Source organism: Thalia democratica, chromosome 3 (assembly GCF_965202585.1).
Source record: "Thalia democratica chromosome 3, ktThaDemo2.hap1.1, whole genome shotgun sequence".
In the NCBI taxonomy this organism is placed as follows: Eukaryota; Metazoa; Chordata; class Thaliacea; order Salpida; family Salpidae; genus Thalia; species Thalia democratica.
Window position 1 is genome coordinate 73,081,104 of NC_139167.1, and position 12,843 is coordinate 73,093,946.

The window sequence follows — 12,843 nt, forward strand, 5'->3', positions numbered from 1 at the left end:
TGTAACATCATTATTCTGCTTATCATTATTGCTACTAGGAGTTTTAGAGACATTTTTAGCCTGCTCACTTTTTACTGGCGTGTTTTGGCTACCTTCTGGTTCGTTAGTAGAATTCTGTGATTCACTAGAAGAATCGAGCATGATTGTTTCTTTTGCTTCCTCCTCATCATCCTCAGTACTTTCTCCATCTTTCGATCTCTGTTCATTCTTTGAATCACAAAATTCTTGATCAACTTTCATGTTTTTAGCAGTTTTTGAGCCCTTTTTATCTTTCTTCTTGTTAACATATTTTGATCTGTTTTCAGTTTTCTTTTTTTTAATAGGTTTCGATTTGTTTTCAGTTTTCTTTTTCTTAGCAGATTTAGAGCTTTTACTACCTTCTTTCTTTTTAGCCGCGTTCGAATTGTGATCAGCACCTCTGATGGTTCCACCAGAATTAAGTGCCTCAACGCGCTCACGATAATTATCTTTCTCTGCAGGGGGCAACTGGCGCCACTTTGCCGATGCTACTGACTTTGAATCTTCACTCTCCATTATATATAGATCCCTACCGGTGATCGGCGTTGCAGCTGAATATTTCGGTCTCTTTTGTTCCAACCTTTTGGATTTTCTTTCCCCGCCCATTTTAAACAAACTTAAATGAAGCTGGAATGTTTAAAGAATTCATTACTACGTTTGATCACTACTTTTGTTTGCTTTAAATGTTATTTCAAAAGTTTGATGAAAAATTCAACTAAAATCAATACTTGCTAATTTTCTACTGTGTTTGTTATTATTAATTGTATTATAAAACATATATAATTTAACAACTTTTAATATATCTGATGAAAATATCTATTAATTAATTTTAACTACACAGGTTTTGATTTGAATAGCAGTTTAGCTTTTGAGATTAGCCACTTGTTGTTTAAATAATAAAACAAACTGTTTAAAGTATCTAATTAAGTACAATTTAAACTAGACGTTTTTTAAATGTTTTCTTTTGATAAACTATTCAAATAGTATCGTATTTCGTTTGAAAATATACTACCAGTAAATATTTAGCTTTATCAAAAATATACTTGAGTTTGAAAATAGTTAGTAAAAAAAAAAAACACTAATACTTAAAAGTATCAGTATGAAAATTTGTGTAAAATAGCTAGTTATAAAACCTTAAGTTTGTCTTTTTAAAATAAGATGGGTGGTATATTCATTTTTTGAGGTTGTTGAATTAAAGTTTAGAAGATGTTGTATAGTGAATGTACTATTAATAACACATACTATATATATATATATTTTGATTAATAAGAAAACAATAATCAGTTAACCTTATTTAGATACTAGAATAACTTCTTACTACAATTATAACAGACTTAAAACAAATAACAGTTTAAAAATTTAAATAGGTTCACTGTATTCATATTCTGATACAACTAATTAAATTGTTTTAATTAGATAGTTTAAATAAGCACTGATTTTCGATAACGTATTACTTTTTGTTTGAAGAGTAGAAATTTGTTCTGTGGTATGCAAAAAAACAAATGTGAAAAAACGTATTTTTATCAAAAAAAAACTTTCAATTTAAACACAAATGTAAACAAAGTAGAAAAATTTTACAAATCATAAAAGGTGTTTTTACTTTAATATTTCATAAATAAGTAAACAATTAAAATAAACTAGATTGTAGTTATTTCAAAAACTTTTAATTTGTTGAAAAGTAATTAAAACAATAAGAAACAAAGTAATATAAGTAAACTTTTTAACACCACAAGGCACAAAGTATCCTAAATGAGATTAGAAACTCTTTACGACTTTTTAAAATCTATAAATGTCTTTACAGGTAAGGGTTAGGCGTAACAGTGATAGTAAAAAAAATTACTATTTAAAATTTTATATGCAAGGATTATTCCTTGGGCACAACAGGTCTCGAAAAACATTTTAGTTTTGGAGACAAAGTTAATTTTTAATTTTATTTATTTACAAAGGCAACAATGTTTCACCCCTAATAAAAATTATAATAAAAAAAAATTAAAAAACTAACTTAAAAAACGAATCAACTGACCAAGGGTAAGGGTTAGGGGTAACAGTGATAGTAAAAAAAAACAACATACCCGTGCAAAAATGTCTCTGTGCAATTTTCTCGTGCAATTTTATCCCCTCGTGCAAAAGTATCTTCGTGCAATTTTGTGCACTCGTGCAATTTTGTACGCTCGGCAAATTTGACAGCTACCCGTTTTGTTAATTTGTTTATAAGTTCTTACTTTTCTAATAGTACGATTTACTTTCATATAATACTTTAAAGTCTTTATTCTCTACAGTTAAAAGTTATTCAACCAAACTTATGATTTATATATATTAAAATTAAAGTTTTAACAACAAATTAAATGTGTAAGCAAAATGCGTATATAAATAAATATATCATATGATTACAAACCACAATCACACTGGTTGTTTCAAGCATTTAAATATTCTCAAAATTTCAAGTTAATCGTTTGCTAATATAATTCCTAGCGAAGCAAAGTAATATGAATATATGATAAGAACTATAAAGCTATTTTTTATTAAAGTATTTATAGTTTAATAGAAACAAGAATTGTGAAAATTTGTATTTATTTTAATAATTTCTACATATATTTATATATATATATATATGTAGTTTTATAAAACTAATTTTAAAATGATATATCAGAAATGGTAACCTTACTACAAAACAGAAAAAAAAGTTAAGTCTTATTCCTTAATAAGATTTTTGAACACATTTTAGTACTATGAGTAATTGTAATATTACTTAAAGTTCACAAAAAACTACAAAAAAAGTCGAATTAGATACTTAATAACAGTAAACTAGTAATGATATAAAGATAATTTTTTTTTAGCTTTATTTTACGGTAATTTGTTCAACTTAATGTATTTGTTATAAATTTTATTAGAGTTTACGCGGTATAAGTAAGTCTTTTGACAAAAAGTCCTTTATTGCCAAAGACTTATGCTAGTGGCGTGTGTTTCAAAATAGGTTATATTTGTATTTCGAGAAAAAGTATCTAAGCATTGTAAGCAAGTATGATTCAATAACAATGATTTTTTATGCCTCAGTGAACAAATCTATGTTAAGAAACTATCACAACTTAATTACTAATTTGTACAGCAGTTAGACTAAAATAAGGAATCTGATTAATTTCTAAGGCAGTAAAAAAGTAACAAATTGAAAGTTTACATACCCTTTGTATGTAGTTTAACTATATGTAAGTTTGTTGTTTTTATTTATGCTTTATATTTTCATCAAGTAAAAGATGAACTTTTTTAAAACTTAAAAAGATATGTATTATAATCTAAAAGCTTTTATACTTAAAACTCTAAACTAAAGTACTTTTTATTATGTCCTTGAGGTTTTATTTTAGTATTTTTAGGTGTTTGGGATTTTTTTCTTTTAGATTAAGATGTATATTTAATTTTACAATAAATAAATAGTTATATATATTATCCTGGGCATGACGTTAAACTGTTCTGGTGTATGACTAGATAACCAAAAGGTTTTTTGTACACCAGGTCCTTGGACCATACCTTTTGAGCGTATTTTTTTGTTTCCATAAATATTGTAGAAAAACATCAGACTCACTCTTTCTAGACTGTAAGTTGACCACTGGGTTTTGATCTTACAATGTTCAACACAGATAGTTTTCAAAGGCCTCATTAGGACCTCTACACCATTAGACTATTTTTAGCTCAATTACACTTATTATTTTCAGACTTTTGCTAAATTTATTTGATTTTTATGTTTTCTTATAAACTTAGACTGAATCAGGTTAGCTTGAAGTAACTCAGGCTCTTTTTTGCTCAAACAGTGGCAATTGTGATATATGTAGCTATGTACATATAGATGTATGTACTGTACAGGTTTGGCATGTTTGCTAATTTAAACAAAAAGTAAAATAACAGAAGAGTTCTACTGCTATTTTAACTTATAAAGTTTTTAATCAGAAACACAAATTTTCAAAACTTATTTAATAATGATGAGCAATTTTTTTTGTTGGGTTTATTAGATAATTTAAGAGAAAGCCTTTGTTGTTTGAAAAACAACTTAATGTCTTAGAAACAGGGTTGCCAAAAATCCTGGAAAAACCTGTATTTGACAATTTAGGCTTAGAGCTGGAATTTTGAACAAAAATCACTAAAAAACATGGAATTTTAACAGTTTTTACATATCAAGTAGTAAAATTTTGCTTTGACATAAAAGATCTATTATATAGAATTTTTTTTTGTCATCATCAAAATTTTTTTTTATTAAAAAACACATTTAAAGTAGTGTCACAGTATATTTCCAATGTTTTATACTATTTAACACAATTTTTTACTTTAAACTTAACTGTAAACTTAAAATAGATCCAAAAAGTATACTTTTAAATTTTGAGGAGATTTTGAAAACCTAGAGAAAGTTTGACATAAAGTTTAGTAACCCTGTAAAAACTTTATTCAGCAATACTTAGAAAAAAATCCAAATGACAAATTTAAAATGTTTCTTCAATTGTTTTTGTGTAGCATAAAAAAGTTCCATTGTAAAAATGAGATGCATGCTAAAGTATTTGTTGGTAGGCCAGTGGCAAACATTTCTCACACTATTATAATGAAATAACTTTTATAATATATGGAACAAACTTGTTTAAAAATTTTTCTGTTTTGACAAATCCCACCATTGCTTAGTTACCTTCAAAAATTTTGTTAGATAAATTTATGACTTGAAAGGCATTAAATCACTTTTGATTTTAAATTATTTAATGCAATTTATACAGAGTATAAAAAAGCTGGGTTTTAATTTAAACAGACTTTTAAAATATGTAATCTTTCAAAGCAGTGGCTCGAGCGTTTTATGAACTGTGCACAGGTACCATTAAAGAAAAAAAAAACTGTTTAGACTAGGTTATTTAAAAAACAAAAAATGCTTTTGCTATAGTTTCATTGATATAAAGAGTACAAAAATATCTTGAAATAGACTACAGAAATAATATTTTTTTTTATAAAACAATTTTCTTACAATTGTAGAACTTAATACTAATTGGACAGTTGAAATAATTTTTACACAACTGTGAAGAATTATTTACCAGTTTTTCAAACACTGTATTAGTTTAATTTATTCTTTTATGGTACGTATGTAAAAAAGATATTTAACAGATCAATTATTGTTTAAATCATCAGTTGTAACTCAAAAAATGTTTTTCAAATGATATTTTTTTCAAATTAAAATAGTTTTCAAATAAAAGAAAAAAACTTTCAATTTTTCAAATTTTAAACAGTTTTATACAAGATAAGTCAATATTGCCAATACTTAAAGTAGTAATGCCTTTTTAAAAAAATCGTTAACAACTAATTAAAATCTATTAAATCTTACAATTTCTGATTAAGGTCAATGTTTCTTTGTCTTTTGATAATTAGTAACTAAAAAACAAAAGAGGTTTATGGCCAAATTACTTTTTATACTGTTTTCAGTTGTTTTACTTCTTCAGGAACATCTTGATTAACAAACAATATTTTATTGATAGTATAAAAAGAGTTTTTTGATAGACTCATAATAAAAATCAGTTTATGTTCATACAAATTTCTTTTCACTGTAAAGTCTGTTTTTGCTGTATTTGTTTTTCATGCACTCAAGATAATTATGTTTGATCCCTAAAGTTCTTAAAATAAGTAAAAGTTATTTTTTAGTATAAAATAAAAGTTATTTTGTTTTATAAATGCTGAACACATATTTATTTAGCACTAGGTATATGCTTCTTAAAAAAAAAACTTTAAAGTAATTTTAGTTATTAAAAATATGATAAAATTTCTCACATGGCTAGTAAGTAATAAATTTTATAAAACATATAATAAGACAAATTTTTTGATCACTTTAATATTTAAACAAAGCCATAAGAAAAAACAGTCTGTTTTCAAATTAATTTTTAACCACCTTTGTTTTTATTTTGCTCTTAACTTGAAACATGAGAACATTTTAGTGTCTGTTTTCAAGTTTCAAAGAATTTTACCTATTTTTTATTTTCTTTTATTTCTCATTTACCTCAGAATATCTTGTGTAAATTTTAATATTCCTGTGATTTTTACTCAAAGGACCTTTTCTTTTTTATCTGCTCTTCACCTCAAACACTAAAATATCTACTATAAGTTACGCAGTTTAGTTAAGTAGACATGAGTTATATCAAGGACCAACTACGTTTCACTTAATTTTGTTGAAACTGTGATGATTTTTACTTAGACGTTTCCCACCTCTAACCAATGTGCACCTATAGTACTTTAATATTATAAAAAAATTATAATTTTTAAGCACAGACTATTTATGAACCTCACTTATTTTTAAGGCCATAGGAGAGTTCAAAACAATTATTTTTTAGAAAAATTAACATAGACACTGTTATACAATTTATAGCACAAAAAAAAATTTACTGGTTTTTTAGATATAATCAGTTGTGCAAATTGTTTCTGATACAAACTAAAAAAAAATTTTAAAGCCATTTTTTGAAATTAAACAAATTACTAAAAGTTCCTCTTCTTCAATTATTATGCATTAAACCTTCAGATTTTTTTTAAAATATTACTAACAACTTGTAGGAAACATAACCAAGTTGCTACTAAACCTGGAACCCTTGAAAAACCTGGGTTTTGACAATTTAGACTAAAAAACTTGGAAAAACCTAGAATTTCAACCAATTTTTACATGGTAAGTAAAAATTTAAACTTGACACTAAATATCTATTACATTGACAAAATTTATTTTTGTCATCATCAAAATATTTTGTTATTAAAAAAACACATTTAAATTAGCTTTACAGTATCTTTTCAATATTGTTATACTATTTAATGTAGTTTTTTACTTCAAGCTTAGTTATAAACAAAGATAGACCTAAAAACATGTAATTCAAAAACCTGGAAGAAATTTCCAAAAAACTAGTGGCAACCCTGCAGATAGAATGATTATTTTTAAGTAATATGATCAAAATTTTCCAGCATATTATATATATTTTTTTGTTTAGTTCTGGAAAAACCAAGCTAGAAACAAAGAATCTCATTTCTTACAAGATGTTTGTAATTTGGAGATGGTATGGGGTTATAAGCAATAAGTCAAAAGTTGTAGGAGATAGACTTTTTAAGTGTAATAGTATTTTTTACCATTATATTTTGCATCTTCATTAGGAGCTCTCAAACTTTATAGATTACATCTAAAAAAGTAGTCAGAAACTTAAAAAAAGATAAAAAACAACTTGTAGCTTAGTTATTAATGAAAAAAATTAACAGGGTTTCTACTTTTCTTGATTTTAAACATTCCTAGGTTTTTACAATTTTACAAATATATTTGATTTTCCCTAGTTGATAAAGAAAAACACTTGATTTTCTTTAATTTTACTTTTTTTTTGCAATTTGAATGTCTTTAAATGTAGGCCTTTAAATATGGAGCTTTTGTTCAATATATCGAAATTGTATGTCTTGGACAATATAAGTGTACTTAAAAACTTATTCTAAAAAGAAGCCAAAGTACATTCAATTCAATCAGTCCAATACGACAAAAAAGTCTTTTACTTCATACCCCTGATAAATCTATGAAAACACTTATAAGAAACTCAAAGTCTCTTTAAGCAAGAATGAATTCATTTGCTTATTTTTTTTATAAAACAAAAACATTAAATAAATTCAACTTGTAATATTAAAAAAAAGTTTATGTTCAATAAAAACCTTAGATTTTGCTATTTTTGATTTTTTGTTTCAATATATAAAAAGTATAAGTTTAAGAATTTTATTGTACATAACTTTAATTTACTATATGGTGTCTTTATTGGTCAGTTTTAGTTATAGTGTTATTTATAATTGTTGTAATTTTTAATTAAGATTGGAAGAATGCAAAATGGTTACAAATTTTAATAGTGACTTTTTTACTGAAGTACAAAAAATTGTTTAGTAATAGCTTTATATTTTTTATGTGTATGATACTTCTCAGATAAAAAATGATGTGTTTACAACTTATTTTATCAGAAATTTTAAGCTAAATAAATGGCTTTCTGTTTTTTCAGCTTAGGGACTTTAAAAAATGTTTTGAAATATTCCATATTAAACTTGAAATAATATTTATTCACAACTCAAAAAAGAAACATAAGACCATTACACAAGACATTAAGTAAAAAGATATTTTTCTGTCAAATAAAAGATAATGCATAGCTATGAACTGCTTAAAACTTACTTGAGAATAATTTTAGTAAAACAATCAGTGAACATAGTTTTGAAACACTTTTTGTTTTGGTACACTTCTGTTATATTTTAATTAAAAAAAATATTATCTCACCTATTTAAAAATAATACTTCTGCAATGACAAAGTGTTTGATGAGAAAGTTTTAGCTTACTCTTTAAATTTTTTTATAAGACTTTAATAAAAACAATAAGCATAAAACAAACTTTATTTTAATAAAAAACTATAGATGCTTTAAGCAATGAGAGCAAATTTGGTTTGCTCTCATTGCTTAAAGCATGTTTACAATATAAAGCAAATGTTTAGAAAAAGCCTAAAGCTCAAGTGCTATCGTTGAGTTAGCATAAAATTTTGGAAATTTGAGAATTATCATCTTAAGATGTTTTCAAATTTTTCTGATATCATATGCATCTGTTAGCTAAGACCAAAGTAAAGACCAGCTTGTAGTTTTAAATGTTTAACAAGACTTAATTAATTTTTATTATTGAGTGAGCAAAACTAACTTACAATTTTTTTCAATTGAAAATTTTTTTAAATTAAACTTTGTTATATGAAAATAAATCTTATGATATCATTTAATATCTAATAGCTAAGATTAAAATCGAAAACTGCTTGTAAGTTTAGGTATTCATATTCTCATTTGTAATTAATTAAATTTTACATAACATTTTGCCATACTAGTTTTTTGTCAGGTAAAGTTAGTTTATAAGTAAACAAAACTGACTTATTAAGTTAAATACTTGAACTCTATGTGAATTATATTTTAAACACTAATAAGTAAGTACAAGCAGTTTGTTTGTATTATAGCATAAGTCTTGTAAAAGTACATATTTTAAATAAAAAACAATAAACTTGACAAAAACTATACAACCCACAAAAATAAGATTTATTTAAAATTGATATATACCATGGTTTCCCAAAGTGGGCTATGACAGATGTTCAGGGGCCAAAACCAGTAAAGGAGTCACAGGGTCAGACTTACATGTAGATAGTCTGGAGTTGATGATGAAGAGCAAAAAAAAAAGGTCTTAGGTTTTTAATGGTAGTTTGAGTAATATTGTTGAAGGGGGCCATAAATTCTTTATTTATTCAAAGGGGAACATTTGAATATAACTTTGATATATACTGTATATTGAACGCTCTCAAAATATTTGGTCTTAGTACTTGGTGCACAAAAAAACCTTTTGGTTATTGAGTTGCACATCACTTGGGTACCTTTTAACGTCTTGTCAAGGACTTGTCCAGTTTGTTTATTGACTTTTTATAATTATAAGGACCAAAAATAATTCGTAAAAAAACAAATTGTAGTAGAATAACATTTAATATTATTTTTACTACTGATTTTTTAAAATAAAATTTATTAGTAGATTTATTATTTGTGGATGTATTCTGTTACCACAACAAAGTTGAGCCATGTTATTAAAATGCTTTTTTTTGAATGTTTCATTTATAAAACTACATACAAACATTTTTTACTTTCCAGACACAGTTAGCTTAGTCTGAAAGTTTTATTATTTTTATTGTTATACTTTGTGTTGCTTTGATTATTTATTTCTAATTAGTGTTACATTGGTAGTTAAACTGAGACTGGTTTGTTTATCAAGTTAGGTTAGTTTTAACTAAGAAAAAATAAACAAATAAAAAATTTATTATACTGTAATTTTACCAAACTGTATTTACTGTTTTTTTATAATGCTTGAGTCAGCATAAATGAAGTTTTAACTTGCTTAAAAATACTTGTTTTTATTAATATTTCTGGAGAAAAAAAAAATTTATTATTCATTAAGGGTAGAACTTAAATTAAAAAACATTTTTTTATAGCAAAAATAAAGATTTCAGATTAGTAGCAATAAAGTTTTGAGTGGGGCCTGCAGGCCGCAGTTTGTCGATCCTTGTTTTATACTATGAAAAATATGTTTCCATGTAGGCTGCTGGTGATATTTTTTATTAAATGAAAATTGGAAAATTTAATTGTATGTACAACTGAAATGGCATTTCTACATGCAGTTGTTCTAAAAAACAAATTAAATACATTTTTTAACTGGTTTGTTTTAGCATTGTAGTTTTAAGTATCTTCTTTTATTACCAATAAGTATTTGTTGTTAAAGTCTGTATGGAAAAGCCTTGCCACCAAGAATATTTTGGCACTCAGAATATTTTGCTTTTTTAAATTTTAGGATAACTAAATGATATTGTAGACTTATTTTCAAACTCAAGCTGACTCAGGGTAGTGTTACTTTTTATAGAAAACTCAGGATAATTTAAGATTTAAAAAACATCAGGAAAAATTTAGTTGATCCTATTTTAATATTTTGTCATTTTATATCCAATTTTTTATTGATTTTTAGATGCCTTTTAATGGTTTTTAAAGAATGAAACATTAATTAGTTTTTAGCCTTAACTACTTTGTTTGAAATATTTTCTTATAACTCAGGCCTGTTTTTGGTCATTCAAGCTGGATGTTATTTTTGCTTGAAGGACCCAACAACTTAGTTTGCAAAAATAATTTTTTTTGTATAAGGTTTGTTAACTTGACATGAATGAGGTTAATGTTTTCAACTAAGTTTCAACACGCACTATTAAAAAAAAAATTAGAAAAAATATTGTAAGAACTAGTGAAAATATTAAATCTAGCAATTAAATAATTGTTTACATTTGTTGCAATGCAAGTTTTATAAAGTTAGTGCTATGACAAAAAACTACAAATGAAACACACAACAAGCTTCTGTAAACATTTTGCAATACAGACATTTGGAGAATATTTTTTTCTGGTTTTCTTGAAACTTTAAAAACAACTTAATTCTTTTTTATTTTATGAGCAACTTACCTCAAGTTTTCAAAAAGTTTTTTTTGCACTATAAAAAGCATCATAAAAATGTTAAAAAAGAAGCATTATTAATCTAAAGTGTTAACAACTTTGAATTGATAAGATAAAGTGTTTCTAAATAAAATAAAAAGTTCATAGGAAAAATAGGATTGTTTATTAGTAGGTTTTTATTTTTGTTGTTAGCCAATGCATTTAAATTTTTGATGTTGATTGTTCTACATCAAAGCGTAAATAATTATAAGTTTGTGGTTGAAAATTTTACTTTTTGTTTTAATCAATAGATTTTTTATTAAATTTATTTTTTTTATTTTTGTTGTAAACAAAGTGAAGTTTTGTGCTACTTTTATTTTTGATTTTTTCTTCTTTGTCTTTTAGTTTAAGTGGCCTAGGCTTTGATGCCTAAGTCCATTATATGGACAATCAACTTCCAATAATGATAATAATATAAATTTTAATCATAACATTTCCTGGTTGCCATTTTAATTTAGCTCTTTCATAAAGTATTTATTAAAGTATCTGAATGTATATCCTTATATCTCAAAAACTAATTTGAATAAGAATGAAATGGTATATACAGAGTTGCCAAAAAGCCTAGAATTCTGAAAAAACCTGGAAATTGACAATTTAGGCCAAAATAATTTGGAAAAACCAGGAATTTTAGACTATTTTGTCAAGTAAAAAATTTGGATTAGATGTGTAAAATCTATCAAATAAATAATTTTTGTTGTGTATGGTTTAAATAATTTTTTATAAAAAAATACATATAAAGTAGTTTTATTATACCTTTTTAATTTTGCGATACCTTTGAGGACAGTTTTTTGCCTAAAGTCTAATTTTATATCAAAAATAAACCACACAAATTTTTTTTATACTAAAAGAAGTTCTGAAAATAAAGATAATAGAATTGTCACTCATAAGTAAATGTTTCATTTAAAATATTATGAGAGGTAAACATACACTGAATTTTTGAATATAAAACTCATTTGAAGTAGCATATTTTTCTCCAACTCCTACGACCATTGCCCTTCTTAAAAATAAAAGAAATCTTGTATTTAAAAAAAAGAGTCTAACACTTTGTTAATTGAACTAAGCAATATTTATTTTTTTATAAGAGATGTAATAGTTGCATTAAATCATGATTTTGATCAAACAGATCCTTAAACTAATTATTTATTGTAAGCGGTTAGTAATATATAAACAATTATTTTTCATAGTTTTGTTTTTATTTCCATTTTTTAAAAAATTTAACTTCTGTATGTACCTTATGATAAAAAATGTAAAAGTTGTAACAAATTAATTTTAAATTAAAAATGGTTAGTCAACAACCCTTATTCAAAATTACCTATACTTGGTTGTTGTAGTTTTACTTTTTATTAAAAGTTTACTTCTGATCAAGTTTTTAAATAATTAAACATTGAAACAGTTTTTTGGAACAAAAAGTTTAATTTTTTAATAGAACACAATAGAAATAAACACTTAAGAAAAGAGAGTTTTAATCTAATACAAATCATATGTGATAATTTAATGTTAAATATTGGAAATGACAATATAGTTTGAAATATCTTTAGTTTAGAGTATAATTTAAGCTTTTACTACAATGAAAACTGGTATAAGTTTTTGTAAAACGAATATTTGTTATTAATTATACAAAGTTGTTTACTATGTTACTTTTATTTTTCTAACTATGAAGCTAATATATTTGTTTTAGTTTGTTAAAACTATATTTCTGTTTCAAATGTGCCAATGTTTAATTTTTTTATTTTAAAATTTCGAATTAAGAAGATATAAGTAGAAGTGATGTAAGTTTGTGTT